This window comes from Choloepus didactylus, chromosome 7, assembly GCF_015220235.1.
Source record: "Choloepus didactylus isolate mChoDid1 chromosome 7, mChoDid1.pri, whole genome shotgun sequence".
Taxonomy (NCBI): Eukaryota; Metazoa; Chordata; class Mammalia; order Pilosa; family Megalonychidae; genus Choloepus; species Choloepus didactylus.
In genome coordinates this window covers 79975235-79985833 of record NC_051313.1, presented here as the reverse complement: position 1 = coordinate 79985833, position 10599 = coordinate 79975235, and the positions used below count along the sequence as shown (strand labels likewise).

The 10599-nt window shown below is 36.9% G+C and overlaps 1 long non-coding RNA gene across 1 annotated transcript; it reads left to right on the top strand.

Annotated features, from left to right (window-relative positions):
* Window positions 1–864: 864 nt before the first annotated feature.
* LOC119539309 lies at window positions 865–7929 on the top strand. Its single transcript, XR_005217840.1, has 3 exons — window positions 865–1171; window positions 6871–6974; window positions 7700–7929. It is a non-coding gene; the product is annotated as an uncharacterized LOC119539309 (long non-coding RNA).
* The last annotated feature ends 2670 nt before the right edge of the window (window positions 7930–10599 follow it).

The window sequence follows — 10599 nt, the reverse complement described above, 5'->3', positions numbered from 1 at the left end:
ATATTTGAAAGTTTTTACATGGAATCCAAAATTGTAGCTAATGTCTCAGAAAGAAATGAAAAGTCAAAATGAAAGTGGATATCGGTAAGAGAGAAAGTATCAAAGATAATTTCAGTTAAGTAAATTAAAGTGAGAAAAGTAATCAATCACCTTGTGAAATTTACACAGATCACTGAAATGACATTATAAACTTATGTACTTTTACACAATCCTAAAATTGCAATAATTGGAGATATATATGCTTTCAGTTAACTTCTGTTTGAAAATATGGATCCACTATAATTCAAGCAGTACTTTTCATATATATGTAGATATGTTTGTGTAAGTGTGTACTCAGCATCATGTTGGGCACTGTGGAATTCTTGAAGAAATGACCAACAAACATTTCCACAAGAGCTTATAAAAACCACAGTTCCTGATTGAAATGCCACCTTTTCACCCTTTACTAGTATGCCAACCTTAGTTTTGATAGTTAAAAAAATACACATATTCAACATTTTAAATATAATTAAATAACAAAATTACCCAAAGGTGTTCCCAAAACACTAATAATAGCATCCAAATTTTCACTATTATACCCAGAGAGAAAGGGAAAATAAAGTGTGAATCCAAAGCTATCTAAGAATATAAGCAAGTTTCTCCCAAGGCTCCGTAATTACAGATAATGCACTTTATAAACAAATATCTTAAAGGGCATGCTTTTAAAATTGTACCTAAGGAACAGCAAAATTATACACAAGTACTTGATTTATATCCAAGTAACCTACTTTTGACCACCGACTGGGTGCTCTTATTAATGTTGCGACACTGAATTAAGTCTTTTTTAGGAGGCTGGGGGATCTCAATTCTTGTGCTTGAGAACCTTCAAGCCCGTCGGAGCCATATTATTGTGCACTTGAGGTAGACACTGACCAGAAGCCTTCTCTCTGGGCAGAGCTCACACTTCTGCACTATGCCGGGGCTGGTGCCGGGAGCCGGAGAGGGACGTGAACGCGGGTCCCGAGGAAGAAGCGGGGCTCGGGGCCCCGCAGGGTTCCGACGGGGGTGCAGCTGCACTACGCGGCCGTTCCGGGGCGACAAGACGGCGCAGGGCCGCCCTTACCCCGGCCAGGTCCCGCGCCGCCGCCTCTTCTCCAGCGCTTGGATACTTATGGGTCCGGCAGGTCCCGCGGTAAGTAACGAGGTGACTCGTCGGATCTCGGGAGCGCCCAGCTCGCTCGGGCCCGCCCCCGGCACGCCCCCAGCTTGAGATCAGTTTCTTGAGTTCTCTGACTGCGGAAGAAAAGGCAGGGAAGTTGGCAGAAGAGCCCACGTGCCTCGGGGCGTGGGTCGGTTTTCGTTACCGTGGCAGGCCTCTAAAAGATTGGGGCAAATGTTACATAAAACACAACAACAACAACAACAACAACAACAACAACAACAACAACAACACTTTTCCTTGGGCCCTATTGTTTCTCTAACATAATCATAACCCCCTTTTCCCCCACGACTTTACAACAGATAAGTATGCCTCTTATTAACTTAATTGTTAAAATGGTAATAGCAACATGGTGAAGACTTTTAAATGGGGGAGGAGGCATTATCTAAAACTGTATTTTAAGATTTTCCTTAAACTTACATACCATTTAGAGTGGCCAAGTTAAAATACATTGGAATTAAGCATCTGTGTAACCTCTTTCAGGAAGGAAAAAAGGGAGGGGGAGGGGTTTACCTATTTACTTAAAAAGGATGAACTGTAATAGTTCTTTGATATATATATAATTGTACTTCAGCAACCATCCTTCAGTATTGGCTAATCACTCTGCTATTGGGCCTAATGTAAAACAGCTTTAAGTAATTACATTTTGTTGCAGCTCCTCACATTTTCATCTTGTCTGTGCCAATTGAAAATGATTTTTAAAGGGTATTTTTAGAAAATGATTAAGCCAAGGAATTATTTGGACTGAGGATTCAAATAAAATGGCCAGGCACTGTTCTACAACTTAGCAGTATTTAATGTAATTCGATCTCCCACTTATTACAGATGGGGAACCTGTAGGCAACAAATAGTTTAAGCAAAATAAGCAAATACATTCTTTTTTAAAGCTTTACAGTTTTGCACAAAATGGTTTACTATACCACCTTGTCTTTTTCACTTAACAATGCACCTTCAAGATCTTTTCTTATGAGTACATTAGGGCCAGCAGAGCAGATTCTGAACCCAGGTAGTCTGACCAGGGAGCTAGTCCTAACCCTTACCATTAGGTCTTGGCAGCCTGGTATAATGAAACTAGAACTGTCATTGGAGACATACCTTGTGACAGCCAGCACTGTCTGGGTCTCTCAGTGCATCTGTAAAATGGGTCTGCTCATTGTTTAATCTTACCACCTATCTCACAATTCCAATATGCCATAGACAAGAAAAAACATGAGGGTACTTTACTAATTAGTAAAAATAGTGTTTCTACAGGACTTTTGGAGAACACCTGCCTTCACCTGGTATGCCTTGAGAAATGAACTTTGGTTAGAGAAAATAAAATCATTTAGTATCTTCTTCTTTGTTAAAATTTTAAAATAGGAATACTGGCACATAAAAATTTGGACCGAGGTTATTCTGTGAAAAGTTACTCTCTTTTTAGAGGTTACCAAGAGAAATGCTCTCTCATTTGGTATGAGGGAAAGTTTTCTTCTTTTACTCAGTAGGGTAAAAATGGTCAGAAGGCTAATTTTTTGAAAATGTAAATACTTAGAAATGCTCTTCTTCTAAAAATATGGTAACAAAACATTATTCCTTATACTACTTATGTTTCCAAAAATGTGTGGGCTGAACACTGTCTTTTTCTCTTACGTACTTTATATAAATTAAAAGTTCATACTTTACATATACAGAGATAATTATTCTCTGGAGAACAGTGAAAAACATTAATTGGCATTTCTAATTCTATCACTTTCCTTCTTTTTTTTTTAAATCAAAAAGGCTTATTTAATTTTAATTTAATTTTTGAGTAGGTAATACATTTCCAGGTACTAAAGTCAAAGTCAAAAGATAAAAAAGGGTATATAATGAAAAATTAGTGTCCTTTCCAATTCTGTCTTCAGCTACCTACCTACAAGCAACCACATTGCCAGTTTCTTATGTACCCTTTCAGAGATAGCTTATGCAGACATAAGGAAATACAGACATTTTTTTTTAAGTTTGTCTTTTCTGAACAAAATGGTAAAATACCACCTTAGCTCTTAACAGTATATCTTGGAGAGATCTTTTCTTATTAATATGTAAGAGCTGCCTCATTCATTTTTAACAATTTTATACTATTCCTTTTTATAGATATACAGTGATTAGTTATCCCCTAATGAGATATTTAAGTTTCAAATATTTCGCTGTTGAATAATACTGTGATGAGTAAACATGTACAAACCTCGTTTCACACCTGTATCACTTTCTCTTTTTATCAGCTTTGAAGGAAACAGTAAAGAAGAGTTTAGAATGTTAGCATGTATCACCTGGGGAGAGGCTTGTTCAACCGGATTGCTGTCCCCATCCTCAGAGTTTGTAAATCAGGAGGTCTTATGGGACCCCAGAATGTGTGTTTCTCACAAGTTCTCAAGTGACACTAATGCCTGGGACCACACTTTGAGAACTACTGGTTTAGAAAATTCCTTCTTATTTTGTGAAAGATTAAGAGAAGAGTTGGCTGAAGAAATAAAAGATTTGAATGCTCTAGATGGAATTCAACTAAAAGGACAAAATCTTATTTACCATGCGGAAGATTACTCTAACATTACAATAGGCTTTTTCCTTCTACATTTTCTTTATTGAGGATTCAGTTCATTATGGAAATGGCTTTAACCCTATCTACTATCAAAAATGGAAACATTATACAAAGACTAATGCCATGACAAAAAATTATGAAAAAAATTAATATATATTATGATATATATAATATATAAAAGATAAAGGGTTAATAGCATTAATATATAAAATGTCATAAAATGTTAAAAACACTAATATCCCATATCAAATCTAAATATCACAAGAGTGTATATGAGTTTGTTTAAAAAAAAAAAAAAGAGGAGGCAGAAGATATTTATGAATTGATAGTAGTAATTTCCAGATTGTTTTGTTAAGTGAAAAATGCAAAATGAAGAACATTATATAGAATATGTACATTTTGTGTAAGAAGTGGAAATGCAAAAAAAAAAAAAAAGAAAAGAAAAAATGTATTTTATTCATATAAATGAGAAATCCCATATATATCCTTATGTTTATAAAAACAAATTCAGGAAAGGTAAACCAGAAACTAATGAATATGGTAATGAAATGGGTGGAAGATGTAGGATTAGAAGAGGGAATTCTGAGTATACCTTTTAAAATAGTTATATTTGAACTATGTAAATCATGCACGTGTTCTAAAAACTAAATTAAAGCAAAAAGGATGGGCGTATAGACTAGAGATTTGACCAGGATGATGCTGACACTTCGCATTTGCCTCTTTTCAATTTTGAGTCTATAAAAGTATGCCAAGAATTTTAAAACAGAGGTATTTGACTAATTAAAAAGAATTTGAAATCCAGCATATGGATTCCATGATAAAGTTTTTGAGTGCCTATTGTGCCAGGCACTGTGCTACACTGGGACACAAAGGCACCAAGATTAGGATCTCCAGTGGGACAGACAGGTAACAACTGAAGTGCAATGACAGGGGAGAGACAAGAAACACAGGAAGGATGTGGGAGAATAAAGCAGAACCTCTAACCCAGCCTGGGGTGTGAGGGGGATCTTGCCAGAGTAAGAGACATCAAAGCTAAGACCTGATGAGAGTAGGAATCAACCAGGGGAAAGAGCATGCATGGGAATTTTTTGGTTTGTTCCTTTTTCTTTGTTTTAATCCACTGCATATTGTGTATAGTGCTTTTAAGGGGGAAGCAGCTCAGAAGCCAGAATGCCATCTCTCAAATCCCAGTTGGCTCTAGCATTACTAGTCATGGGATTTTTGGCAAGTGACAACCTCTGTAAGTCTTGGTTTTCATAGCTATCAAGTAGGGGATAATAAGAAACAGTATCTACCCCATAGGGTTGTGGTGAGGATTAGATGAAACAATTCATGTAAAGCACTTAGTACAGTACCTGAAATGTAGTAAGCATTTAATAAATCTCAATTGTTGCTTGTTATTATTTTTCTATTTCATTAGACTCATCACAGAGTGAAAAAGTTTCTTTGCTAAGAAAATGTCATAAAGATCTCTCTTTGAGCTCTGTGTTCAACATCCCTGCTGTTCTAGTTTGCTAATGCTGCAGAATGCAAAACACCAGAGATGGATAGGCTTTTATAAAACGGGGGTTTATTTCACTACACAGTTACAGTCTTAAGGCCACAAAGCGTCCAAGGTAACACCTCAGCAATCGGGTACCTTCACCGGAGGATGGCCAATGGCGTCCGGAAAATCACTGTTAGCTGGGAAGGCAGCTGGCGTCTGCTCCAAAGCTCCGGCCTCAAAACGGCTTTCTCCCAGGACGTTCCTCTCTAGCAAGCTTGCTCCTCTTCAAAACATCACTCCCAGCTGCACTCAGTGAGTTCCCTCTCTCTGAGTCAGCTCATTTATATAGCTCCACTGATCAAGGCCCACCCTGAATGGGCGGGGCCACACCTCCATGGGAACATCTCATCAGAATCATCTCCCACAGCTGGGTGGGGCACACTCCAAGCAAATCCAACCAACACCAAAACGTCTGTCCCACAAGACCACAAAGATAATGGCATTTGGGGGACACAATACATTCAAACCGGCACACCTGCAATTTAGGTTCGCTTATTAATTTTCCTATCAGCTCTATTTCCATAAACTTAAAGATGGCATGTTTTAAATAATTGCAAAGGTATAAGATTAAAGAACATTTTTATTTATTTGTTTGTTTTTTTAGAACAGTTGTAGGTTTACAGAAAAATCATGCAGAAAGTATAGTTCTCATTTATACTCCATCTCACCCCCCACCCCAGTTTTCCCTATTAACATTTTGCATTAGTGTGTTACATTTGGTACAGTTGATGAACCAACTGTATACTTATATTATGAACTAAAGTCCATAAGATTACATTAGCGTTTACTCTGTGTTGTACAGTTCCATGGTGGTGGTTGTTTTAATTTTTTTTATTTTTATTGGGGCAACATATATACAACATAAAATTTCCCCTTTTATCCACTTTTGAGTAGACAGCTCAGTGGTGCTAATTGCATTCACAATTATGCTACCATCACTACCATCCATTACCACAACTTTTCCCTCAACCTAAACAGAGACTTGGTACTAATTAAGCATTAAGCCCCATTCTCCACCCTCATCCCTGCCCCTGGTAATCTGTATTCTGATTTTTTACTCTATGAATTTGCATATTCTATTTATCTCATATCAGAGAGATCAGACAATATTTGTCCTCTTGTGTCTGCCTTATTTCACGCAACATGAGGTTTTCAAGGTCCATCCATGTTCTGGCATATATCAGAACTTCATTCCTTAAGAAAAAAAAAAATGTAGCTATGATTTTTTAAATCAAAGGCAGCATGAACAGTCTTGTACTTCCTAAGATTAAAAGTCCTTTATCCTTTTTTTTCTTTTTTTGTGTGTGTATCTTTTGAATTGTTACCATCCCTTCTCCTCTGTTTTTCTAGTACCATCTGCTTCCATTAAATCTACTGACAAGCTGTTCCTGCTGCTAAAGGAACTTTGTAGGCAGACTTATTTTTTCAAACCCCAAACTATTTCATAAGTCACTACTGATATGGAAACATCATGTCATACAGTCGTCAATGAAAAGGGAAAATCAGGTCTCAGTAACTGGGGTACCACTAAGGTAAGCTATTAGATCTTTTTAATTTTTTGTTTTTTTTTAGGACTCATTCAGAATGAAGAAAGAATCTGAAAGCCATCATATGAAAAAAAACTATTGACTGTTCTCTCTCATTCATACAACTGCCACCTATGGGTCCACTGCACAGTAAGGCGAAGGAGTTTATTATCAGATTCCTAACCTGAAGCAAAACTTGCCTACAGAAAGCCTCTTTAGATGCGGGCATGTTCATTAGTGACAGAAATGTGGGAGAACATGGAAAAGAATGCAGCTACAGAGTGAAAACTCGCAGCTTTCAGTGTCAGAATACTTCATGGATACTGAATACTTCAGTGGAATTATACAGAATTATATGAAAACTGATTTTAAAAATGCATTTGTCTTAACTATCATAAAATGAAATGCAATCACTGGAGTGTTTTCCCCACATAACTGTATTTTACTCTACATATGACCCCAGGACTTGAATGGAACCCTCACTCCTAGTTAAATTTGACTCATCCTTTAGATCTCAGCTCCTTTGCTTTTCAAGGAAGCCTTCCCTGACTCTTCCTCATCCCCCAAAAGCTAAGGCAGATTCCTTCATATGTATTTTTATAGAAGCAAGTTTAAGTCACCTTCCTTCAGGGCACTCATCTTAGTTTGAAATTGGACATCGATTATAATGAATATTGGTAATTGTCCCTCTTGCCTCAACTCCACATCCTCAAGAAAACAGGGAACAGGTTCATCGTTGGATTCCCTGTGCCTGGGGAATCCTCACAGAGGATTTGGGTCTTGAAAGAGCTAAAAGATTTTTACTGTCATTCAAGTCTTAAAAAATAGTAATTTAAGACATGTACATTCATAGTTTGTATGTTTTTTATTTTTAGGAAAAACGAGTAGTCCTTTGTGATTCTCGAACAGTGGTTCTCAACTAGGAGTGGTTTCGTCCCCTTTCCCCCCATGGAACATCTGACAATGTCTGGAGACATTTTTGAACATCATGTTGCTACTGGCATTCAACGAATGAAGGCCGGAGATGCTGTTAAACATCTTAAAGCAAAGGACAGCCCCACAACAAAGAATTTTCCATCCCAAAATGTTAGTAGTGCTGCTGTTGAGAAACCCTGCTCTAGAATAAACAAGGCTGGATACTCAGTTTGAGGCTTTATCCTTGAAGCCCCCAAATTCATCTTTTCAATCCCAACACTGATTAGGACACAGTTCTATGCATAAATAGTTGTAGAATGGATTTAAGTTTTTAAAATCAGTTAAATGTTAAATTCAAGGCAAATGTGGAAGGAAACTTTACAGGATACAGAAAGGAAGAGGAAGTACTTTTCCTCTTCAGTCAGGCAGATGTAAGTTCAGTTCTCTTTAGACATTCATTCATCTTTAAAAGGGCCTTCTTCTACTCTATATTTCCATGGAAGGAAGGATGTGTTTGAGACTTAATTCAGCAGTTTAAATAATATTGTATTCTTTTTGTTATGTTTTATTAGCAATTTAACCCTATTTGATAAATGACAGTTTAGCAATTCAGTTAGATTTCAGGAATGAATAATTGAAACAAGCCCTTGGACATTTAGGTGTTCTTTTTGCAATTATCTAAGCGTACAATTGGACTTCTTCTGAGCAGAGGGTTTCTTTTAGAAGTAAAAAGATTACTGAATTGAAAACAACCAAAATATAAAAATATTAACATAGCAAAAGTACAAAAAATCAAGCTGAAAATGGCAAACAAAGTACAAAGGTAGGGTATAATAACACAGTCATGTTACTCAAGAGATTCCAATGGACCAAATTACAGTCTTTAATTTTCACTAACCATCTTTTGCTTTATGTTATTAAAAACATTTTTTTTTGAAGGCCAAGGTTAAAACTCTTAAAGCCACAGGAGTTTTCTTCTTCTATAATGCCCAAATAGAAGTTAAGAAAAATAAAAAATTAATCAGCTAGGCTGCATGGCTGATGGGTGGAGAATCAGAAGAGAGTCATGTAACAAAGTTATCTAAAGCTCAGGTTATTTCAATGCAAATATCTGCATTGAAACAACTGATCTGAACATAAATGTGACTATCTACTTCTGGGTTATGGCTCTTCCTATGTTGTCTTTTTGGCATTTTTAAGTGGCCCTCCGTACTGTTCAAAGATTTCAGTGAGAGCAAATGAAAGCACTTGCCACTCCAGGGATCAAAACAATAGTTTTATCACAGAAGGCTCCCTTAATGCTAGAAGTGAACCAACATGGGCTGATCGTCCTGAGAGACTGCAGAAGATAGAGCCAGACAGAGAACAGAAAAATTCTCACACTACCTGGTAGATCCTGGGCTTCTTTTATCCTAGGGATTCCATAATTAGTTACATAGGTGGCTATTTTCAGAGCCAGGACTACTTGTTACAGAGGGTTTTCTTTTTTATGAATGATTTCTGTCTTTGACTCTCTTGCCCAGCCTAACCAATAGGCCCAGGAGGGGCCAAGTCCTACAATACCGGGTTTACAAATAGGGACTGCTCTGGATTATATGAGGGTTTCTACACAGTTCACCTTGACATAGGTGTCATCTTTGATTGGTGATGTGACCACGATATTTGGATTTTGAAAGATTAACTAATTCAAATAAGAAATGTGAGAGATATATTTGTAAATATGATATTTTGGGTCCCTGGGGATAAAAAAAAAAGACAACAATGCAAATAGATTTGAAAAGATATTCTGCCAAAACTCAGGAATATTTTGAGACTCTTACAAAATAAATATACGTGTCTAGAAACAACACTTGCTTATTCACAAGTAACCCAAATTTAAGTAATTTTGTCCTAGGTTAAGTGATTATCCAGCATGATGTGTCTGGTAAGTATCTGTAGGGTCTTGAACCCAAGTCTTTACTCCAGAGCCCATGCTCTTTCTGTTATATTATGTTTTTCCATTACTAAACAAGGTTGAGGGATAGTTTTATAAGTTATTAAAATGAAATTGTCCCTCTGAATTTACTGCATGATTTTTCTGTAAAACTGTAACTACTCTAAAAAAATGTTGTTCCTGTCGTAAAACTGGATCATGATAATGGTTGCACAATTTGGTAAGTTTACTAAAAATCATTTAAATGTACACTGAAAAATGGGTGAATTTTATGATATGTAAATTACACCTTGTTTTGGTTTACTAACGCTGCCCTTTTGCAAAACACCAGAAATGGATTGATTTTTTTTTTATCTTCATTTTATTGAGATATATTCACATACCACGCAGTCGTACAAAACAAATCGTACTTTCGATTGTTCACAGTACCATTACATAGTTGTACATTCATCACCTAAATCAATCCCTGACACCTTCATTAGCACACACACAAAAATAACAAGAATAATAATTAGAGTGAAAAAGAGCAATTGAAGTAAAAAAGAACACTGGGTACCTTTGTCTGTTTGTTTCCTTCCCCTATTTTTCTACTCATCCATCCATAAACTAGACAAAGCGGAGTGTGGTCCTTATGGCTTTCCCAATCCCATTGTCTCCCCTCATAAGCTACATTTTTATACAACTGTCTTCGAGATTCATGGGTTCTGGGTTGTAGTTTGATAGTTTCAGGTATCCACCACCAGCTACCCCAATTCTTTGGAACCTAAAAAGGGTTGTCTAAAGTGTGCATAAGAGTGCCCACCAGAGTGACCTCTCGGCTCCTTTTGGAATCTCTCTGCCACTGAAGCTTATTTCATTTCCTTTCACATCCCCCTTTTGGTCAAGATGATGTTCTCCGTCCCACGATGCCAGGTCTACATTCCTCCC